The following is a 25,200-nucleotide window of genomic DNA, read 5'->3' on the forward strand; positions in this document are numbered from 1 at the left end:
AGTCCAGGTAGCTGTGGGGGTCGGTTGGTTTGTAGTAGATGTAGTAGATCTCCCAGCCCCTCAGTGACATGGGTGTTGGTGAGAGAGTTTTGGTAAATATGGTGTAATCAGCAGCAATGTGATTCTCAAGGAAAAATCTCAAGGAGACAGACATGACAATCATATTTTTTCACTCAACAGCCTTTGTTGACTGGGCCCAGCATTTCTTGCCCATCCCTAATTACCCAGAGGGCAGTATGAGTTAATCTCATTGCTGTGGGTCTGGAGTCACATGTAAAGCAGACCGGATAAGATGGCAGTTTCCTTCCCTGAAGGCTAGTCAGCCAGATGGGGCTTTTCCAAAGATTGACAATGGTTTCATGGTCTTCTTTCGACCCTTAATTCTGGATTCGCTATGGAATTCAAATTCCACTTCCAAACCATTTTGTGAACTGAACGCAGGTCCCTAGAACGTGAACCGAGTGTCTAGTTTAATTATTCCAGCGACAATTCCACAAAGCCTTGAGGGCCGAGTCCAATATGCAGGCATTTGCATGATGTCAGCACCAAGTCCCATTCCCGTGATGTGCATTTTCCCTCTCCCCTCATGTATCAGAGACCATGGAGACACCAACAATATCTGGTATGAGCAGGACAGAGCAGGTCTTTGTGAATCTAACTTGCTGCTTGATACTCTAGACTTTAAACAGCAAGTAAAGCTCCCTCTACACCGTCCCCATGTGCAACACTCTCCAACCCAGATCCCTGCTGGAGAGGGGAAGGATTGGTGGCTCAGTGGTGAGCACTGCTGCCTAACAGCACCAGGGACCTGGGTTCAATTCCAGTCTTGGGTGACTGTCTGTGTGGAGTTTGCACATTCTCTCTTCGTGGGTTTCCTCCCACAATCCAAAGACGTGCAGTTTAGGTGAATTGGCCATGCTAAATTAACCCTGGTGTTCAGGGATGTGTAGGTTAGGTGCATTAGTCAAGGGTAAATGTAGAGTAATAGGGTAGTGGAATGAGTGTGGGGAGGATACTCTTTGGAGGGTAAGTGTGGACTTGTTGGGCCAAATGGCCTGGTTCCACACTGTCGAGATTCTGTGATCACTTTGCCCATTTCTGATCAAATTCAGTCCTCTGTGATTCTTGCTATGACTGAATAGCTGCAATTATTCCTGCATTTTCTGTTTTTGTTATGGACTTCTCACATCCACAGTGCTCTGCTGTTTAACATTGTTTACAGTGCATCTGGGATTTCCCCAGCTGACCTTGGAATTGTTCCTACCACCCCTGCACTATCACTTGCAAGTTACAGAGCTAACATGCAAATAACTATCAAACAAAAGCAACATTCTCTATTCAAATAACTGAGCCAGATTAGAGACTAGGTTACAAGTACAAAATGGGTAAGTTAAATCTTGGTAAAAATGATAAACAGGCAGAGACAGAAGTGAATAATAATATCAAAATATGAATCCAGGATAACTTACAAATGTATTGGCATTTAGCACAGTCTGCATGGCAGTTTAACTGTCTCATTCAGAATTCTTAAATGGAACCATTTGAACTATAACTGGTCTGGAATGTATCCCCCTGTGGAATTTTGATACCATTATGATGCCCATCAGCCATGATTAAATGGCAGAGTGGACTCGATGGACTGAATGGCCTGACTTCCACTCCTGTGTCTTATGGTCTTATTACAGCTCTTTGTGGGTAAATGCAGCAGCTCACGGTTTCAAAGCTGGTCTGTGCTGATTTATCTGAAAGTGAAGTTTGGAGCAATTGTCTCGAGAAGTAGTTTTGTGTGAGCATAAATTGGGACCCTTACCTCCCCCCACTTCCCCGCCCCTTCCCCAATCCCTCCAAATACTGCACACAGTCTGGCCATTTTCTGCTGTAAGGTTATGGATGTTGTGCAGGACTGGGACCAGATGTGACTGTGGTTGATCGTACAGTTGAGGTTTTTTTTTAATCATTGCAGGATGTTGGCATCGCTGGCTGGCCAGCATTTATTGCCCACTTGTAGTTGTCCTTGAAGACATTTTGTAGTGATTTGCATGATTCAATGGCTTTCTCGGTTCTGTTCTGAGGGCAACTGAGAGTCAACCACATTGTGTGGATCTAGAGTCACATGTAGGCCAGACCAGGTGAGGATGGCAGATTTTCTTCCCAGGTTATAATCCAACAGGTTTATTTGAAAGCGTTACTTCGAAAGCTTTTGATTTAAAATAAACCTGTTGGACCATAACCTGGTGTTGTGTGACTTCTGACTTTGTCCACCCCTATCCAACACTAACACCTCATGAAGAACATTAGTGAACCAAATGGGTTTTGCCCAACAATCCACCTTGGATTCATGGCCATCAGTAGATTCTCAAATCTAGATTTTTTTTATTGAATTCAAATTCCACCATCTGGAATTTGACCCCAGGTCCCCAGATTTCACTAAGGCATTTGATAAGATTCCCTATGGTAGACTATTGCACAAAATACTGAGGCATGGGATTGAGGATGATTTAGCGGTTTAGGTCAGAAATTGGCTTGCTGAAAGATGATAGAGGGTGGTAGTTGATGGGAAATATATATCCTGAGTTTAGTTACTAGTGGAGTACTGCAAGGATCTGTTTCGGGGCCACTGCTGTTTGTCATTTTTATAAATGATGTGGGCATAGAATGATGGGATAGTAAATTTGCAGATGCCACTAAGGTCAGTAGAGTTGTGGATAGTGGTAAAGGATGTTGTAGGTTACAGAGGGACATAGATAAGCTGCAGAGCTGGGCTGAGATGTGACAAATGGAGTTTAACGCGGAAAAGTGTGAAAGAGCAACAGGAATAAAAAGTACTGGGCTAATGGTAAGATTCTTGGCAGTGCAGCTGAGCAGAGAGATCTTGGTGTCCATGTGCACAGATTCCTGAAAGTTGCCGCCCAGGTTGATAGGGTTGTTAAGAAGGCGTACAGTGAGTTGGCTTTTATTGGTAGAGGGATTGAGTTTCGGATCCATGAGGTCATGCTGCAACAGTTCAAAACTCTGGTACGGCTGCACTTGGAGTATTGTGTACAGGTCTGGCCATCGCTTTATAGGAAGGATGTGGAAACTTTGGAAAGGGTTCAGAGGGAGATTTACCAGGATGTCGCCAGGTATGGAGGAAAGGTCTTATGAGGAAAGTCTGAGGAACTTGAGGCTGTTTTCATTTGAGTGAAGAAGGTTGAGAGGTGACTTAATTGAGACATATAAGATAATCAGAGGGTTAGATAGGGTGGACAATAGACAATAGACAATAGGTGCAGGAGTAGGCCATTCAGCCCTTCGAGCCTGCACCGTCATTCAATATGATCATGGCTGATCATTCCTAATCAGTAGCCTGTTCCTGCCTTTTCTCCATAACCCTTGATTCCACTATCCTTGAGAGCTCTATCCAACTCTTTCTTAAATGAATCCAGAGACTGGGCCTCCACTGCCATCTGGGGCAGAGCATTCCACACAGCCACCACTCTCTGGATGAAGAAATTTCTCCTCATCTCTGTCCTAAATGGTCTACCCCGTATTTTTAAGCTGTGTCCTCTGGTTCGGCACTCACCCATCAGCGGAAACATGTTTCCTGCTGCCAGAGTGTCCAATCCTTTCATAATCTTATACGTCTCAATCAGATCCCCTCTCAGTCTTCTAAACTCAAGGGTATACAAGCCCAGTCGCTTCAGTCTTTCAGTGTAAGGTAATCCCGCTATTCCAGGAATTGACCTCATGAACCTACGCTGTACTCCCTCAATAGCCAGAATGTCTTTCCTCAAATTTGGAGACCAGAACTGCACACAGTACACCAGGTGTGGTCTCACCAGGGCCCTGTACAGCTGCAGAAGCACCTCTTTGCTTCTATACTCAATTCCTCTTGTTATGAAGGCCAGCATGCTATTAGCCTTCTTCACTACCTGCTGTACCTGCACGCTTACCTTCATTGACTGGTGTACAAGAACACCCAGACCTCTCTGTACTGCCCCTTTACATAAATTGATTCCATTGAGGTAGTAATCTGCCTTCCTGTTCTTGCCACCAAAGTGGATAACCATACATTTATCCACATTAAACTGCATCTGCCATGCATCTGCCCACTCACCTAGCCTGTCCAGGTCATCCTGTAATCTCCTAACATCCTCATCACTTTTCACCCTGCCACCCAGCTTAGTATCATCAGCAAATTTGCTAATGTTATTGCTGATACCATCTTCTATATCATTAACATATATTGTAAAAAGCTGCGGTCCCAGCACGGATCCCTGCGGTACCCCACTGCAGTTAGGGCGATGGCTAGCACAGGGGGACAAAGCTTTAAATTGAGGGGTGATAGATATAGGACAGATATCAGAGGTAGTGTCTTTACTCAGAGAGTAGTAGGGGTGTGGAACACACTGCCTGCAACAGTAATAAACTTGCCAACTTTAAGGGCATTTAAATGGTCATTGAAGAAACATACGGGTGAAAATGGAATAGTGTACAAAGTTAAAAATCACACAACACCAGGTTTTAGTCCAACAGGTTTAATTGGAAGCACACTAGACAATCACCTGATGAAGGAGCATCGCTCCGAAAGCTCGTGTGCTTCCAATTAAACCTGTTGGACTATAACCTGGTGTTGTGTGATTTTTAACTTTGTACACTCCAGTCCAACACCGGCATCTCCAAATCATGGAATAGTGCAGGTTAGGTGGGCTTCAGACTGCTTCCAGAAGTTGGCATAACATCGAGGGCTGAAGGGCCAGTACTGTGCTGTATCGTTCTATGCTCTAATGTTCTAAAAAGCTGAGTTTCTAGATTAATAGTCTAGCAATAACACCTACGAGGCCATCACTTTCCTGTGGTTAGCTGACATTTAGAAGCTGGCTATGAGTGGAAAATGGCGGATCGAGGTCTTTGTGTTCCTGAAGCAGGGATTATCCCATCACTGGGCTGTGGAAAACACAGGATATTTGACCAGGATTCTTGAGGGGGAGGGGTGGAGGTAGGGAGAGACAAAACCCCTGTTGAGCTCCACCCCCTGGCAATGTTTACCCAATTTACATCAATGGGGATGGTAATTCCTCCAGTGGGAACACACAGAAATCTCTGTTTTCTCTCCACTGTTGGACCTGTTGAGTTTCTCTGTGTTCTCCAGGAGCCTTAATGTTTATAGCATACCTGCCTGGCCTTGCCTTTTTATGGTGTGGCCCCCTCGACTAGACTTTAAAAGAATCACCGTACTTGCGTCTCACCTTGATGTTTAACAATGTTTGTCATGGTCACCAGCACTTGCCAGTCAAGAAGGTTTAATGTATTGCTGTGTGACACTGTGCTGTGTCAATCTCACACTCATACCATGTGCCACCAGTGTCCACAATAAACACCACGGTCTTTAACCAAACAGCCAGGTCTCAGAGATGAATCATAGAATCCTTACAGTGTGAAAGCTGGCCATTTGGCCCATCGAATTCACAGCAACTCTGAAGAACATCCCTCTTACCCCACATTTCCCATGGCTAACCCACCTAGCCTGGAGGAGAAAGTGACCACTGCAGATGCTGGGGATCAGAGTTGAAACAGGTGGTGCTAGTAAAGCACAGCCAGTCAGGCAGCATCCGAGGAGCAGGAGAGTCGACGCTTCGAGCATAAGCTGTTCATCAGGAATGAGCGGTGGCCCAAGGGGGGGTGAGCAATAAATGGGAGGGAGGTGGGGCAGTGGGGAAGGTAGCTGGGAATACGATAGATAGATGAAGGTGGGGGATGATGGTGATAGGTCGGAGAGGGTAGTGGAGCGGATAAGTGGGAAGGAAGATGGACAAATAAGACAGTTCAAGAGGGCAGTGCCGAGTTGGAAGGTTGGATCTGGGATATCTGCAAAATGTGGATTGGGGTGGGGAGGGAAATATATATATCCCCAGTGGGGTCTGTTTGTATTTGGTGAAAATATCAGAGAATGACGCGTTGTATCTGGAAGTTGGTGGGGTGGAGGTGAGGACAAGGGGGGGTTCTGTCCTTGTTGTGATTGGAGGGGTGGGGTTCAAGGGCAGAGGTACGGGAAGTGGAGGAGATGCACTGGAGGGCATCATTGACCACGTGGGAGGGGAAATTGTGGCCTTTGAAGGAGGCCATCTGGGATGCTCTGTGGTGGATTTGGTCCTCCTGGGAGCAGATGCGGCAGAGACAGAGGAATTGTGAGTACGGAATGGCAGATGTGATGGATCAATATAGATTTCACCAGGTTTTTCACTTCCCATGCCCCCAACTGATCCCAATTCCAACTCTCCAACTCGGCACTGCCCTCATGAACTCTCCTACCTGTCCATTTTCCTTCCCACTTATCCGCTCCACTGTCCTCTCCAACCTATCACCATCACCCCCACCTTCATCTACCTATCGTATTCCCAGCTACCTTCCCCCCCAGTCCCACCCCCCTCCCATTTATCTCTCAGCCCCCTTGGGCCACTCCCTCGTTCCTGATGAAGGGCTTATGTTCAATATGTTGCGTATGTTCAATGTGTTGATTCTCCTGCTCTTTGGATGCTGCCTGATCTGCTGTGCTTTTCCAGCACCACACATTTGATGATATCATGGCCAATCCACCCTAACCTGCACAGCCTTGGACTGAGGGAGGAAACCAGAGCACCTGGAGGAAACCTACATCGACGCAGGGAGAATGTTCTCACTCCACACAGATACCTGAGGGTGGAATTGTACCAGGTTCCCTGGCGCTGTAAGACAGCAATGTTGAGCACTGAGCCACCATGCCCCCCTCAAAGTGATGTCATCCTTAGTAAGGTCAATGGGGCTCCAGCATACAATTGGTCAAAAGCAGCACTGTGATTAGTCCAGAGGCTTGGACAGGTCATCTTCAGCTTGCGCAGGTCAGGGTCGGGCTCTCTGTCTCACTACAGTCTGGAGAGCAGGCCCACTCAGTTGGGGGGACATGGTTCAGGATCTGATCAGTCATCAGTCCTCAGGGCCAGCCAGGTCCAAACCAGTGGGAAGGAGGAGAGGCTGGGCCATTGTCACTCCCAGGGGTCAGCACAAGGAATGTTGGTGGGTGGGAGTTAGTGGGAAGTGCATCAGGGGTCAGTAGTGTGATAGGGAGGTGGGAAAACTCAATGCAGAGGGTTGGAGGTAGCAACCTGGGATGCTGAGGGAGCAACATTGGTAAAGGGGGAGTAAATTCGACATATAAATGGGGAGAGGGGAGTGCATTGGAGGATGTGGGATGCTGAGGCAGGGTTTATAGACAGTCACTCCCCCCATGGCTCCAATCAGAGGGAGCGTACATCATGGCAGACAGCAGAAACAAACTCTAGTGAATGGTGTTGGGGTCAAGGAGATCTCAGGTTGTGGGTGAGGCAACGTGGGGGGTGTGGGCGTGGTGATCGGTAATGATGAGTTGTGCATGGGAAGCGACAAATAGATAGGGGCTTGGAGGGTTGGGGGTACTAGGCTGGAGGGGGAGGGTCAAAGAATCGTACAGTACAGAAGAGGCCCTTCAGTCCATCAGGTCTGTGCTGCCAAAAACATGCCACTGCCCACACTAGTCCCACTTTCCCCACTAGGCCCATGGCTTCAATATTAGGACACTTCAAATGCTCATTTAAGAACTTTTTCAAGGTTGTGAGGTTTCCCGCCTCAACTATACCCATCAGGCAGTGCATTCCAGACCCCCACCCCCACCCTCTGGGTGAAAACAGTTTTCCTCAAACTTCCTGCCTTCCACTTTAAAATTGGCTTCATCAAGTGTTCTTGGTAACTAGGCTGACCCTGGACCTCCCTTTGTTGCCTTCCACAATCTTCCAATTCCAATGTGCAACCGATGAGTGGAAAGAGGCTGTGACAGTGTTTGGACAGAGTCAGTGCTTTACCTCTGGGCCACAACATGAGCGCCATTTAACAGAGATGTAAGGTCCTTCAAGATGTAAATGCATCAATCATGAACTTGCCGAGTACAGATTAAAGCCATGTTTTTATTTTCACTTGTGTGGCGTGGGCCAGGATTTATTGCCCCATCCTTAACTGCCTTTGAGAAGGTAGGGGTGAGCTGTCTCCTTGAACTGCTGCAGACCATGCACTGCAGATAGGCCCACAATGCCCTCAGGGAGGAAATTCCAGGATTTTGATCAAGGAACGGTGATATATTTCCAAGTCAGGGTGGTGAGTGGTTTGGAGGGGAACCTGCAGATGTATCTGCTGCTCTTGTCCTTCCAGATAAAAACGGTCAGGGGTTTGGAAGCTGCTGTCTAAGGATCCTTGGTGAATTTCTGCAGTGCATCTTATAGATAATACACACTGCTGCTACTGAGCATCAGTGATGGAGGGAATGGATGTGGTGCCAATGACGCGGTCTGCTTTCTCCTGGATGGTGTCAAGCTTCTTGAGAGTTGTTGGGGCTGCACCCCGCAGGTCATCTCCTCTGCCCTGAACTCTTCAGTCACGTCCTGAAACAGCCTCGCTACCACAGCCACATCTCCTTCCTCACGCAGCCCTCCACTCCCGCCACTCCAACCCCAACCCCACCATCAAACCGGCAGACAAGGGAGGCGCAGTGGTAGTTTGGCACACTGATCTTTACACTGCTGAAGCTAGACGCCAACTCGCGGACACCTCCTCCTACTGCCCCCTTGACCATGACCCCACCTCCCACCACCAAACCATCATCTCCCAGACCATCCATAACCTCATCACCTCAGGGGATCTCCCATCCACCGCCTCCAACCTCATAGTCCCACAACCCCGCACCGCCCGTTTCTACCTCCTGCCCAAAATCCACAAACCTGTGCCCCGGCCGACCCATTGTCTCAGCCTACTCCTGCCCCACCGAACTCATCTCTGTATACCTCGACACGGTCCTGTCCCCCTTAGTCCAAGAACTCCCCACCTACGTTCGGGACACCACCCACCTCCTCCATGATTTTTGCTTCCCCGGCCCCCAACGCCTTATCTTCACCATGGACATCCAGTCCCTGTACACCTCCATCCCCCATCACGAAGGACTCAAAGCCCTCCGCTTCTTCCTTTCCCGCCGTACCAACCAGTACCCTTCCACTGACACCCTCCTTCGACTGACTGAACTAGTCCTCACCCTGAACAGCTTCTCTTTCTAATCCTCCCACTTCCTCCAAACCAAAGGAGTAGCCATGGGCACCCGCATGGGCCCCAGCTATGCCTGCCTCTTCGTAGGATATGTGGAACAGTCCATCTTCCGCAACTACACTGGCACCACCACCCACCTTTTCCTCCGCTATATCGATGACTGTATCGGCACTACCTCATACTCCCACGAGGAAGTTGAACAGTTCATCCACTTTACTAACACCTTTCACCCCGACCTCAAATTTACCTGGACCATCTCAGACTTCTCCCTCCCCTTCCGAGACCTCTCCATTTCTATCTCGGGCGACCGACTCAACACAGACATTTACTATAAACTGACCGACTCCCAGAGCTACCTAGATTACACCTCCTCCCACCTTGCCCCCTGTAAAAACGCCATCCCATATTCCCAATTCCATCGCCTCTGCCGCATCTGCTCCCAGGAGGACCAATTCCAATACCAAACAACCCAGATGGCCTCCTTCTTCAAAGACCGCAATTTCCCCTCTAACGTGGTCGACGATGCCCTCCACCCCATCTCCTCCACTTCCTGCTCCTCCGCCCTTGAACCCCGCCCTTCCAATCGCCACCAGGACAGAACCCCACTGGTCCTCACCTACCACCCCACCAACCTCCAGATACATCGTATCATCCTTCGTCATTTCCGTCACCTCCAAACAGACCCCACCACCAGGGATATATTTCCCTCCCCTCCCCTATCAGCGTTCCGGAGAGACCACTCCCTCCGCTACTCCCTCATCAGGTCCACACCCCCTACCAACCCAACCTCCACTCCCGGCACCGTCCCCTGCAACCGCAAGAAGTGCAAAACTTGCGCCCACAGCTCCCCCCTCACCTCCCTCCAAAACCCAATGGATCCTTCCATATCCGTCGCAAATTCACCTGCACCTCCACACACATCATTTACTGCATCCGCTGCACCCGATCTGGCCTCCTCTACATTGGGGAGACAGGCCACCTACTTGCGGAACGTTTCAGGGAATGCCTCTGGGACACCCGCACCAACCAACCCAACCGCCCTGTGGCTCAACACTTTAACTCCCTCTCCCACTCCGCCAAGGACATGCAGGTCCTTGGCCTCCTCCATCACCAGACCATGGCAACACGACGCCTAGAGGAAGAGCGCCTCATCTTCCGCCTCGGAACCCTCCAACCACAAGGGATGAATGCAGATTTCTCCAGCTTCCTCATTTCCCCTCCCCCAACCTTATCTCAGTCCCAACCCCCGGATTCAGCACCGCCTTCTTGACCTGCAATCTTCTTCCCGACCTCTCCGCCCCCACCCCCTTTTCGGCCTATCACCCTCACCCTCACCTCCTTCCACTTATCGTATTCCCAGCGCCCCTCCCCCAAATTCCGCCCCCCCACTTTTTATCTCGGCTCGCTTGGCACACCAGCCTCATTCCTGAAGGAGGGCTTATGCCTGAAACGTCAATTCTCCTGCTCCTCGGATGCTGCCTGGCCTGCTGCACTTTTCCAGCACCACAGTTGTTGGGGCTGCACCCATCCAGGCAAGCGGGGAGTATTCCATCACACTCCGGACTCGTGCCTTGGAGATGGTGGGCAGGCTTTGGGAAATTAGGAAGTGAATTACTCACCACAGTATCCCTGGCTTCTGGCCTTCTCTTGAGCCACTGTATTTATACATCTAGTCCAGTTATGTTTCTGGCTAATAGTAATCCCCAGTATGTTTCCAATCATATAATCATGCATGTGCAATGTATACAGTACATAACTATTAGCATACAAATTCTAGTCACATTCTACATTGGCCATGTCTTTGGGCTTTGCATTTTGAAAATTAACAACGCTGAGAAACAATAATAGAACATAGAACATAGAAGAATACAGCGCAGTACAGGCCCTTTGGCCCTCGATGTTGCGCCGATCCAAGCCCACCTAACCTATACTAACCCACTATCCTCCATATACCTATCCAATGCCCGCTTAAATGCCCATAAAGAGGGAGAGTCCACCACTGCTACTGGCAGGGCATTCCATGAACTTACGACTCGCTGAGTGAAGAACCTACCCCTAACTTCAGTCCTATATCTACCCCCCCTTAATTTAAAGCTATGCCCCCTTGTAATAGCTGACTCCATACGTGGAAAAAGGTTCTCATGGTCAACCCTATCTAAACCCCTAATCATCTTGTACACCTCAATCAAGTCACCCCTAAACCTTCTTTTCTCTAATGAAAACAGCCCCAAGTGTCTCAGTCTTTCCTCATACGATCTTCCTTCCATACCAGGCAACATCCTGGTAAACCTCCTCTGCACCCGTTCCAGTGCCTCCACATCCTTCCTATAGTATGGCGACCAAAACTGCACACAATATTCCAGATGCGGCCGCACCAGAGTCTTATACAACTGCATCATGACCTCAGGACTCCGGAACTCAATTCCTCTACCAATAAAAGCCAGTACGCCATATGCCTTCCTCACCGCACTATTTACCTGGGTGGCAACTTTCAGAGATCTGTGTACATGGACACCAAGATCCCTCTGCTCATCCACACTACCAAGTATCCGACCATTAGCCCAGTACCCCATCTTTTTGTTATTCTTCCCAAAGTGAATCACCTCACACTTAGCTACATTGAATTCCATTTGCCACCTTTCTGCCCAGCTCTGCAGCTTCTCTATATCCTGCTGTAACCTGCCACATCCTTCCTCACTGTCAACAACTCCTCCGACTTTCGTATCATCCGCAAACTTGCTCACCCAACCTTCTAACCCCTCTTCCAGGTCATTTATAAAAATGACAAACAGCAATGGTCCCAAAACATATCCTTGCGGAACACCGCTAGTGACGGCACTCCATGAAGAAACTTTGCCATCAACTACTACCCTCTGTCTTCTTCCATCCAGGTGACCTGAGAAGAGGCGCCTGAGGGTCACACAATGCACAAAGATCACATAAGCTTCTTGGGGCCATGGTACTGATGACAGATCTAAGTTAAGATGTTCTTCGGTCCCTTCAGTTGGTGATATGTGGCTGGGAGAGGAAGAGTTCAGTACAGGCAATTCTTCTGTAAATCGATGTTGCGGTCTTGTGCACCCCCGCGTTATAGAAAAATTGCGCTTTAGAAACATCGCTTAAAGTGTTGGTGAAGTAATTGTCAGTAAACACATGCTTTAAAAGTTTACACTTTTGAAACAGCGTCCCCAATTCAGCAATGGCATAACAGTGAAATGGTGTTCACGAACCCTGCATGAGTACAGCTCGTTGTAGCAGAACGACCTGGATTCGTACAGCCCTCGCAATGTGCCTTCATCGGAATAAGGTGCAATGTCAAATTACCATGACCCTCCTTATCAGAGTGCTCCATGCCCCATTGTATGGGGGAGTTGGGTGAACCACCATTTGTGAGTGATGTGAATGCTGATTGCTCATGTTACTAACGGCCTTTTCTGTTTGTAATGAGCTTCACTCCGGTTCGTTGCCAGGGTGATTGACGGATCCAGCCGCAGCAAGGGTTATCGTCAGGGTTACTGTGATGCAACAAACATGCAGAGCAATGGAGGAGCAACAGCTCACTTCAGCGGATAACCAAGCTGCCTCAACATGGTGAGATCACAGCTGAAGGACCCCTCAGGGGGTACAGGAGGGTTAGAGTCTACTGCCTTCAGTGCCATTTCCTCCAGCTGAATGGGGTGCAGTGTTGGCACAGACTGAGGGTGTCCTGGGACACTGTGGTTGAATCATGCTAACTGTTGGTGCCGGACAGAATCGTTTCTTATTTCTCTGATCACAGGTTGTGTGGGGGGGATCACTGGTTAGGTTAGTATTTATTACCCAGAGGGCAGTTAAGAGTCAACCACATTGCTGTGGTTCTGGAGTCACATGTAGGTCAGACCAGGGAAGGATAGCAATGAACCAGCCAGGGTTTTCTGAAAATGGATTCATGGTCACCATTAGCTCTTAATTCCAGGCTTTTATTTCACTATCTGCTGTAGCAGGATCTGAACCTGGGTCCCTGAACATTACCTGGGTCTCTGGATTAACAGACAAGCGATAATACCACTCGGCCATTTCCTCCCTTGGCCAACAAGATGACAGTTGTAAATTCTGAAGAAGGGTCGCTGAACCCAAAATGTTAACTCTGCTTTCTGTCCACAGGTGCTGCCAGACCTGCTGAGTGTCTCCGGCAATTTTTGCTTTCGTTTCTGAAGGTGAAGGTGAGAACAGCGCTGAGCCATTATGTGACTGAGTCCTTCCTTGGGTCCACTGGATAGTTATGTAGGGTCTCTCAATCGCAAAAGCATCAAGGCTGGTACCAATGCCAGACCACATGGCTTTATCTCGTTTCCCCATAGCCAGGTCAGCGCTAGATCCCGGGGGGTAGAATTCAGCAACATGGCTGACTTTCCACTGGTGTACAACTAGTGCATTAATAGGCAGATAAAATCATGTTACAGTTCCAAAGGAGCCATTGAATCCATTGTGTTTATAGCAGCTCCAGAAAGAGCTACCCAGCTAGTCCCATTCTCCAGCCCTATCTCACCTCATCAACAGAAAAGGCTTCCATTCCGTCAATGTTCAAGTGTCATCATTGGTGCCAAGTGAGTGCTGCACTTCGTGAGAATGATGCTGAGAGACTTCAGAGCAGATACCTGACAGATGAATTTCAATTGGTTGGTGAGATACAGAGAGACCACGCAGGGTCAATAGTACACCCTTGAGGGGAGTACAGGAGCAGAGGGACCTCGGGTTGAAGTGTATACAGAGGAAACTCAATTATCTGACATTTGCTTAACCGAACTTTGGATCATCTGAACAAGATCACAAGGTCCTGATGCGTGGCTAACTATATTATCTGGCATTTGATTATCCAGCATTTGATTAACTGAATGAAATACTCCCCACCTGTGTCCTTCAGATAATCAAGGTTCCTCTGTAATTCACTGACAGTGGTGAGGCGAGTTAAAACGGTTGCTAAGAAGGCCTATAGGATCCTTGGGTTTATAAATAGAGAGGTAGGGAGGTGATGGCCTAGTGGTATTATCTCTGAACTGTTAATCCAGAATAATCCAGGTAAAGTTCTGGGGACCCAGATTCATATCCTGTCTTGGCAGACTCCAATAAAAGAAAATCTAGAATGAAGTCATCGAGTCAGAGAGATGTACAGCACGGACACAGGCCCTTCGGTCCAACCCGTCCATGCTGACCAGATATCCCAACCCAATCTAGTCCCACCTGCCAGCACCCGGCCCATATCCCACCAAACCCTTCCTATTCATATACCCATCCAAATGTCTCTTAAATGTTGCAATTGTACCAGCCTACACCACTTCCTCTGGCAGCTCATTCCAGACACGTACCACCCTCTGTGTGAAAAAAGTTACCCCTTAGGTCTCTTTTATATCTTTCCCTTCTCACGCTAAACCTATGCCCTCTAGTTCTGGACTCCCCCACCCCAGGGAAAAGACTTTGCCTATTTACCCTATCCATGCCCCTCATCATTTTGTAAATCTCTATAAGGTCACCCCTCAGCCTCCGACGCGCCAAGGAAAACAGCCCCAGCCTGTTCAGCATCTTCCTATAGTGTCTAATGACCATAAATTCGTTGTTGGTTGGCAGAAAAAAACCCCATCTGGTTCACTAATGTTGTTACGGCACAGGGTAAACCCTGCTGCTTAATTTAAAGCAGCAACACAGAAAAGATTTATAATGTGCTGCAATCTGTGAAAATTGAGAGGCCAAGAACTATTTAAAGCAAAAAGTAACCGCTTTATTTCTTAAGGTATAACAGAGAATAATTAACTAACAACTATTTACAACTATATCCTTCCTCTAACCTATCTTTTACTTTCCCCTTCTATAATACTAGTCCGATAAAACCTCCTGATTAAAATTTATCAAAAATTCAAGTTTTCAAAACCAGCCAGCTGCCGAATCTTCTATTTGGATCTTCCTGTGTCTTATTTTCTTCTTCTTGGGGATTATGCTTCACAGGTCAATAAAGGTACCTTTAAGAGAGCTATTCTCCGGGCAGTTGGCTTGGCTTGGCAGTTCTCCCCCCAGCTGTTCAATTTTCCCATCTTATACCCCCAAAGAATCAGATTGTGGCATAGGCTTTTAAGATCGTCAATATATTAAATTCAAACTTGATTGGAATTTGATATTTTTCAGGATATAATTTAAACCGATTGGCCTAATTCAGATCTGTTTTGTCATTTTCGGGTGACCAGCTAATCTTGATTTCTACCAAGTGTTACAATGCGACCCTATTCAGAACATTTGGTGCTGTGTCAGGTAGTTCTGCTAGCTTTTAACTCTCTTAAGGGTAAAGTACACCCACATCTTCATAACAATGTACTTTTGGGAAGGAAACTGCCATCCTTATCTGGTCTGGCCTCCATGTGACTCCAGACTCATAGCAATATGGTTGACTTTTAACTGCCCTCTGGGCAATTAGGGATGGGTAATAAATGCTGGCCTAGCCAGCGATGCCCTCACCCGGTGAATAAATGAAAAAAAACCGTAGAGTATAGAAGCAAGGAAGTGATGCTCCACCTCAACATACCATTGGTCAGACCACATCTGGACTATTGTGTTCAATTCTGGGCACATTATTTAAGGAAGGATGTTCTGGAGAAAGTGCAAAGGAGATTTATTGGAATGATACCAGGGATGAAAGATTTTAGATACAAGGAAAGATTAGAGAAATTGGACTTATTCTTCTTGGAGCAGAGAAGATCAAGAGGTGGCCTTATTGAGGCGTTCAGAATTGTGAACAATTTTGACACTATAAAAAAGGATATTCTGTTTTCACTAGTTGATGTATCATTAACTATGTGTCACAATTTCAGACTGTCAACAAGTGGGCTCGGAGTGAGATGAGAAGAAACTGTTAGAATTTGGAATGTGCCACCTGGGACAGTGGGGGAGGTGGCTTTCATACGAGGTTGCAAAGGAGAGTTGGATATATATCCAAATGTGCTGAGTTCAGAGGACTACAGAGATAGGGCTGGAGAATGGGACGAGCTGGGTAGCTGGTTCCCCTCCGATGTGGTCGACGATGCTCTCCACTGCATCTCCTCCACTTCCCGCTCCTCCGCCCTTGAACCCCGCCCCTCCAATCGCCACCAGGACGCCTCACTGGTCCTCACCTTTCACCCCACCAATCTCCAGATACATCGTATCATCCTTCCTCATTTCCGCCACCTCCAGACAGACCTCACCAGGGATATATTTCCCTCCCCACCCCTATCAGCATTCAGAAGAGACCACTCCCTCTGCGACTCCCTCGTCAGGTCCACACCCCCTACCAACCCAACCTCCACTCCCGGCACCGTCCCCTGCAACCGCAAGAAGTGCAAAACTTGCGCCCACACCTCCCCCTTCACCTCCCTCCAAGACCCCAATGGATCCTTCCATATCCGTCGCAAATTCACCTGCACCTCCACACACATCATTTACTGTATCCACTGCACCCGATGTGGTCTCCTCTATATTGGGGAGACAGGCCGCCTACTTGCGGAACGTTTCAGGGAATGCCTCTGGGACACCCGCACCAACCAACCCAACCACCCCGTGGCTCAACACTTTAACTCCCCCTCCCACTCCGCCAAGGACATGCAGGTCCTTGGCCTCCTCCATCGCCAGACCCTGGCCACACTACGCCTGGAGGAAGAGCGCCTCATCTTCCACCTAGGAACCCTCCAACCACAAGGGATGAATGTAGATTTCTCCAGCTTCCTCATTTCCCCTTCCCCCACCTTATCTCAGTCCCAATCCTCGGATTCAGCACTGCCCTCTTGACCTGCAATCTTCTTCCCGACCTCTCCGCCCCCACCCCCTCTCCGGCCTATCACCCTCACCTTAACCTCCTTCCACCTATCGCATTCCCAATCCCCTTCCCCTAAATTCCCTCCCCCCAACCTTTTATCTCAGCCCGCTTGGCACACCAGCCTCATTCCTGAACAAGGGCTTATGCCCGAAACGTCGATTCTCCTGCTCCTCGGATGCTGCCTGACCTGCTGTGTTTTTCCAGCACCACATTTTTCAACTCTGGTCTCCAGCATCTGCAGTCATCACTTTCTCCTAGCTGGTTCCAGAGCCAATAGAGGCACAATGGGGTTGGAAATTTCATTCTGGACTGTGACATTCTATGAGTCTGTCTTTTACAGCCAAATTTTCAAAATCACACAGCCATTATGTTACAGTGTCATCAAGAAGCAAAAAAAAACCTCCAAATGCCACAAGCTGTCACTATTTTTCTTCTGTAAACCAATCATACACAAGTATTGGTAAAACAAAATGCATATTCTTTAGTTGAACTTAAAAATATATGCAAATAATATTCACTGGAACTCAGATTAGTACATCCGTCTTCTACCACTGCTGTTTCAGACTTGCCTTATGAATCATGAAACTACTCCATCATATACTTTTGAGTTGGATAGTGATTGACAATTGTTCAAGGTCGCAATGCATTTTTAAAAAAAGATGCAGACACGTCCCATCATGACAATGAGCTCGATTAACAGTCCAGTTAAATGATGCTGGAAGAAGATTCAATTCCAGCTTTTTTATAAAGTAGATTTTAAAAATGGAATTAAATAACAGAGCCATGAAAACAAACCATGCGAGTGTGGCCAATTGAAAAGCCCAGATTATCGGCACAGATATGATTGGCCGAATAGCTTCTTCCACTTAATCTTAATGTTTTGCTGAATCTGCACATGGGAATGTGACAATACTGCGGCTATAAGAGGTGTATATTGTCCTGGCCTCTTTTAACAGAGCAATTGAATGAGAGGCAGTGAACAGTCTGTGGTTACATACACAGCTTGTGAAGCCTTGGGGTCTTTTTGGAAAGTTGGAACAAAAGAAGCGACCTGGATGGGTGTCGCCAGCTCTCCCAGACCCGGACTTCTGGTTTTTTTTTAGCTTTTAGATTCAGCAGAAGCTGCTGGAGTTTTGAAGAAGAAGCTAATTTCTCCCCTCTCTTGGTTACAACTAGAAGCTGGAGTTTCCCTTCCTCCTCCTGACATTGCATGTGAGAATCTGTGTCTGAATTTGCCTTTTTGCCAAGGCGTGTGATCATGGGATGTTACTATATTTGAACAGTTAATTAGTAACAGGTAATGTATCTGTTATAGTGTTAAGTTTTCCAACAGATTTAAGTTACTCTAAGTTCTTCTTTCTTTTGTTGCATTTTAACTGTAGAGTTTGAATAAATTGCTTAACATTGAGTAATTTGACCAGTTGAACACTGCACCTTACATTTATCATTAAAATTAGAAAAAGTTAGGGTCTAGGCTACCTCCTTAAATATTTTGAGGGGTTCTAGTCTGGTCCATAACAGGATGTGGTCATCACGATTGATGCTAACATTGGTTACGTTTACCTAATATCTCTTGATAAAATGGTGGCAAGCTGTTTTCTTGATCTACAGCAGTCTGCGTGGTGTAAGTAACTATTGTGCTGTTAAGAAGGAAATTCTATGATGTTGACCCAGCAACAGTGAAGCAATGGCACTGTAGTTCCACAACAAGAGAGAGTGTGATTTGGAGGGAAACTTGCTGGTGTTCCCTTACATCTGCGACCCTTGTCCATTGGGATGGCAGTAGTCATGGAACTGGAAGGCGCTGTCTAGGAGCCTTGATAAAGGAGCTATATAAAACCCTTGTGAAGCCGCATTTGCAGATTGTGTGCAGTTCTGGTCACCACACTACCAGAAGGACATGGAGGCTTTGGACAGACAGTGCAGAGAAGGTTCACCAGGGTGTTGCCCCAAGGACCTTGGTTATGAGGAAATGTTAAAAAGACTAGGATTGTTTTCACTAGAAAGACGATGGCTGAGAGGAGACCTGATAGAGGTCTACACAGTTATGAGAGGCATCGATAGGGTGGATGGTCAGAGGCTTTTTCCCAGGGTTGAAGTTTCAATTACAAGGGGACACAGGTTCACGGTGAGAGGGGGAGAGTTTAAGGGAGATGTGTGAGGGACATTTTTCACACAGAGGAGCCTGGAACACACTGCCAGGAGAGGTGGTGAAAGCTGGGACATTGGTGACACTGAAGAAGTATCTGGATGGTTACATGAACAGGGAGGGAATAGAGGGATAGGGACCAAATAAGGGCAGAAGGTTTGTTTTTTAGTTTAGTTAGGGCGTGATGATCGGCACAGTTTTGGAGGGCCGAAGGGCCTGTTACTGTGTTGCACTTCTCTCTTGTTCTTTTGGTGAGTTGCTGCAGTGGGTAACTTGTTGGTCAGGGGCAGTTAGTTCAGGTAGGCTAGACAACAATATAGTACAGTGCTGACAGTGCGGGTTCAACTCCCACACCAGCTGAGGTTACCATGAAGGAGTCTCCTCCTCAACCTCTCCCCTCAGTTGAGGTGTGGTGACCCTCAGGTTAAACAACCTCCAGTCATCACTTCCTAATAAGACAGCAGCCCTATGTTCTGGTAAGGTGACGGCACCTTTACTTTAGTGATGAATTTCGAACAGGAAGGTGTGACTGGTCTTGACAGGATAGATGTGGAGAGAATGTTTCCTGTAAGAGAGAATCTAGAACAGAAATCACCTGTTTCCAACAGAGATGAGGTGAAAGTTTTTCCTCACACAGCATGGAGACAGGCCCCTTAACCCAAACTGGTCAGTGCCGACCAAAATGTCCATCCACGCCAACCCCATTTCCCAGCATTGACCCTTTTGCTTCTAAATCTTTCTTATCCATGTATTTGTTAAATGCCTTTTAAATACTGTTAATGTACCCACCTCAACCACTTCCCCTGGCAGCTCATTCCATATGTATACCACCCTCTGTGTGAAAACATTACCCCTCGGGTTCCCTTTTATTCTTTTCCCTCTAACCTTAAACTAATGCCCTCTAGTCCTCAATTCCCCAACCCTGGGAAAAAGACTGAGTGCATTCACCCTATCCATTTGTCTCATGATCTTATACACCTCTATAAGATCGTCCCTCAGTCTCCTACACTCTAAAGGAAAATGTCTTAGCTTGTCCAACCTCTCCCTATAACTCAGACTGTTGAGTCCAGGCAGCATCCTTGTAAATTTCTTCTGCACTCTTTCCGATTTAATACATCCTTCCTATAGCAAGGTGACCAAAACTGACCACAATATTCCAAGTGTGGCCTCACCAACGTCCTGTATAACTGCAACATAACTTGCCAATTTCTACACTCAATGCCCTGACTGATGAAGGCCAATGTGCCAAAAGCCTTCTTCACTGCCCTGTCTATCCATGACTCCACTTATAGAGAATCATACACCTGAGCTCCAAGGTCCCTCTGTTCCACTACACTCCTTAAGGCCCAACCATTCACCATGAAATTCTTACCTTGATATGACTTTCCAAAATGCAAGACCTCACACCTATCTATATTAAACTCCATTTGCCGTTTCTCAGCCCACTTCCCCAGCTGATCAAGGTCCTGCTGCAATTTCTGATAACCTCCCTCACTGTCCATGATACTGCCTATTTTAGTGTCATCTGCATATTTACTAATCATGCCTTGTACATTCTCATCCAAATCATTGATATAGCAATTAACTGCATTAACAGCAATGAGCCCAACATCGGCCCCTGAGGCACTTCACAAGTCACAGGCCTCCAGTCTGACAAACATCCTTCCACTATTACCCTCTGCTTCCTGCCATCAAGTCAATTGTGTCTCCAATTTGCCAGCTCCCCCTGGTTTCCATACGATCTAACCTTCCAGAGCAGCTCAGAGGTTCCTTCGGAGGTTCATGAGTCTTTGGAACTCTCTGAAAGGGTGGTGGAAACAGAGAACTTGACTAGTTTTCAAGGCAGAGGGAGATAGATCATTTCTCATCCAGGAAGGTGAAAGGTTATCATGGATGGGTGGGAATTCAGGTTTGAGCATATAATTGGATTTGTCACAATCTTGTTGGATGACAGAGCAGGTTCGAAATGCTGAAGTGACCTACTCTTACACCTGTTCAGTATGTTCCTATGTATACACTGTCCATCAATGACCAATAAATCCACACCAACCCTCCAAAGAGTAACCCACCCAAACCCATTCCACTACCCCTATTACTCTATATTTACCCTGAATAATGCACCTAACTAAACCTGAACACTATGGGTAATTTAGCATGGCCAATTCACCTAACCTGCTGAACTGTGGGGGGAAACCGGAGCACCCGGAGGAAAAACACACAGGCACGGGGAGAACGTGCAAGCACCTCCCAGACAGTCACCCGAGGCAGGAATCGAACCCGGGTGCCTGCTGCTGTGAGACAGCAGTGTTAACCGCTCAGCCACCATGAAGCCCACAGCTACTTGAGTGTTGTTGGACCTCCACTCCTTCAGGCAAGTGGGGGGGGTGGTGGGCATTCCATCACACTCCTGACTTGTGCCTTGTCGGTGGGGGACAGACAGACAGACTGACAGACAGAGAGATAGGGGTGCTAGGATGTGAGGTGCTCAATGTTGTATTCTGGTCTCTGACCTGATCCTGTAGCCACAATATTTATGCGACTGATCCAACTGAGTGTCTGGCCATCAGCAAACCCCAGGAAGTTGATTGGAAACAAAAACAGAAATTGCTGGACAAGCTCGGTGGGGCTGGCAGCATCTGTGGAGAGAAACCAGAGTTAATGTTTCGGATCCAGTAACCCACCCTTTTTTGGTTTTAATCCAGGAAGTTGATCGTTTGGGAATTTTGGTGCTTTAGGAATGGAGTGTAAACATGGGGAAGTATTATTGAAACTGTGCAAAACATTGGTAAGACAGCACCCGGTGTAACAACATACAATTCCATCCCTTTACTCGATGCAGTTACACTGGAGGCAGTTCAGAGAAGGTTCATGTGTTTTGTTCCAGAGATGAAAGGCTTGTCTTATGAGAAGAGATTGAGAAGTTTCGATCTATTCTGATTAAAATTTCAAAGGAATGAGGGAAGGTGTACAAGAGGAGAAAGTGAGGTCTGCAGATGCTGGAGATCAAAGTTGAAACTTTATTGCTGGAACAGCACAGCAGGTCAGGCAGCATCCAGGGAACAGGAGATTCGACGTTTCGGGCACAGGCCCTTCTTCAGGAAATCCTGAAGAATCCAGAATCTTTCCTGAAGAAGGGCCTGTGCCCGAAACGTCGAATCTCCTGTTCCCTGGATGCTGCCTGACCTGCTGTGCTGTTCCAGCAATAAAGTTTCAAAGGTGTACAAGATGCATAAGAGGATTGGCCAAGGAGATATAGGGAGGGTGTTTTCTCCTGTGGGGCAATCTACAATGAAAGGTCACAGCTTCAGAATAAGGGAGAGCAAAATGAAAGCAGAGAGGAGGAGAAATTATTTCTCTCAAAAGGCCGTGAATCTGTGGAATTCACTCCCGCAGAATGTGGTGGATGCTGGGACTCTGAGTAAATATAAGGAGGAGATAGACAGATTTATAATTAGTAACGGGTTGAAGGGTTATGGAGAGCGGGTAGGGAAGTGGACTTGAGGCCATGGTGAGATCGACCGTGATTGTATTGAATGGCAGAGCAGGCTGGAGGGGCTGAATGGCCTACTCCTGCTCCTTATGTGCTTATTTAGTGACAGCAAAGCCATTGGGAGATGGTTCAATTCTCATTTTCGGGATGGACGTCTGCCTCTGTCATTAGAAACGGTCATTGTCTGTGAAATGGGAAAGATGAATTCGATGGACTCCCACTGATCTTATATGGGAACTGACCTGACAGCTCCAGGAACAGCGATCTCCCTCAGATATTCCACCAGCTTCACAGCAATGACTGTTTAATTGCGGTTGTGAAATGCATTCAGGTAGAATGCTTACTCGTCTTGTCTCAAGAGAGATAAAGAGAGAAAAGTTACCTGCGGTGTCTGCGTAAGTGGGTCTGGTTGTTTTTCCCTTCCAATATCAGCTGCTTACATACTGCAGTCGGGTCAAAATACTCTCCAGAGCCAAGTGCCTCTGCTCCACTGACATGTTTTATATAGATTCCTTTAGCACATCAGAATACTGAAGGCAGTTCTCTCACTCACTGCTCCCTAGTTCTGCACGGTGTGTCATTCACTCTGTCTACCAGTCACTTCAGATCTGATAATACTGTGCTCTGTGCGGGGGAAATGAATCTTATTTCCCATGACAACATCTAAAGCTCATTTCTGTCCCATCGCTCTCAATCAGCTGAACTCAGCCTGTCCAGTCAGTGAGGATCAGGCAGAGTATCTGTCGTGATTAGCAGTAACTCCTCTGCTAAAACTCTGCTCCTGTATGCCCACTGCATTCCAATGATATGAAACTGGCACTGAAATAAAAGACGGGTGTCATAGAGACTGCCAATCTCTGTTGCATCTTCATGGCAACATCCTGACCAATCAGGATGGACTGGGACCTGTAATTGCTCTCGCTGCATCACGACACTGAAGGTGTTCAAAGCAACCATAGAGTCACAGTGCTGAAACAGACCCTTCAGCCCAACTCAGCCATGCTGACCCAAACTGAACAGGTTCCACTTGCTTGTGTTTGGCTCATATCTCTCGAAATGTTTGCTATCAATGTACCTGGGAGATACTGAGGACTGCAGATACTGGAGAGTCAGAGTTGATAAAGTGTGGCGCTGGAAACGCACAGCAGGTCAGGCAGAACCTGAGCGGGAGAGTCGGCATTTCGGGTGTACCTGCTCTTCAGGACTTCTATCCATGTGTCTGTCCAAATCCCTCTTAAACGCTGTCATTGTACCAGCCTCCACCACTTCCTCTGGCAGCTCATTCCATACACGTACCACCCTCTGTATGAAAACGTTGCCCCTCAGATCCCTTTTAAACCTTTCTCCTCACCTTCAACCGACACCGTCTCGTTTTGGAGTCCCTTACCCTGGGGAAAAGACCTTGGCCATTCACCTCATCCATGTACCTCATGGTTTCATACACCTCAGTCTCCAAGGGAAGAAAATCCCAGCCTTTCCTTATAACTCAAACCTTACAGTTTCGTTTTAAATCCTTATGAATGATTTATTCACCTTTTCCAGTTTAATAACATCCGTCCCAAGAGCAGCGCAGCCAGACTTGTATGCAGTACTCCAAATGCTGCCTTACCAATGTCTTATACAGCCGCTGTTAAAAATCACACAACACCAAGTTATGGTCCAGCAGGTTTATTTGGAAGTACTGTTTCAGGGCGCTGCTCCTTTGTCAGGTAGCTAATGGGATCATAGAACACGCAAGTTTTAGCAAAAGGTCAAAGTGTCAAACAATTGATGCAATAACACAGAGTCACTAAGCAGAGCCTGAGGGCCAGGTTCGGTACCAATGAGGATGGTCTCAGACAGGATGTTAGGTTCATGTCACACTACAGGTGACCCCACTATACTATACACACACACTCACTCTTACACACGATCACATTCTCACACTCACCTCTCTTAAACACACACTTTCTCTTAGACGCACAAACACACCCTTGCAATCACACTCAAGCTCACACACACTCTCTCACAGATATATACACACACACACAGTCACACATCTCTCCCCGTCTCCCATACACACACACACTCACACTCACACACTCTCTCCCTTTCTCCCATACACACACACACTCACACACACACTCATACACTCTCTCCCCCTCTCCCATACACACACACATTCACACACTCTCTCCCCCTCTCCCATACACACACACTCTCACACTCTCTCCCCCTCTCCCATACACACACACTCACACACTCTCTCCCCCTCTCCCATACACACACACACTCACACACACACTCATACACTCTCTCCCCCTCTCCCATACACACACACACTCACACACTCTCTCCGCCTCTCCCATACACACACACACTCACACATCTCTCCCCATCTCCCATACACACACACTCACACACTCTCTCCCCCTCTCCCATACACACACACACTCACACACTCTCTCCGCCTCTCCCATACACACACACACTCACACATCTCTCCCCATCTCCCATACACACACACTCACACACTCTCTCCGCCTCTCCCATACACACACACACTCACACACTCTCTCCGCCTCTCCCATACACACACACTCACACACACTCTCCCCCTTTCCCATACACACACACACACACTCACACACACACTCACACTCACTCTCCCCCTTTCCCATACAC

General features: G+C 47.4%; 1 protein-coding gene across 2 annotated transcripts in view; it reads right to left on the reverse strand.

The window, feature by feature from the left end:
- Positions 1-23,247, reverse strand: part of LOC122555665 (phospholipid scramblase 1-like) — an 85,843-nt gene extending 62,596 nt beyond the window's left edge. For both annotated transcript variants that reach the window (XM_087993214.1, XM_087993213.1), the window contains exons 1-2: positions 22,919-23,247; positions 21,557-21,682 (exon numbers count right to left, since the gene is read on the reverse strand). The gene's annotated coding sequence lies outside the window, so the exon portion shown is untranslated. The remainder of the gene's footprint in view (positions 1-21,556; positions 21,683-22,918) is intronic.
- Positions 23,248-25,200: the final 1,953 nt, after the last annotated feature.

The sequence above is a fragment of the Chiloscyllium plagiosum genome, unplaced genomic scaffold (genome assembly GCF_037043375.1).
Source record: "Chiloscyllium plagiosum isolate Xiang-an unplaced genomic scaffold, Cpla_swu_hap1 HiC_scaffold_13, whole genome shotgun sequence".
Classification (NCBI taxonomy): Eukaryota; Metazoa; Chordata; class Chondrichthyes; order Orectolobiformes; family Hemiscylliidae; genus Chiloscyllium; species Chiloscyllium plagiosum.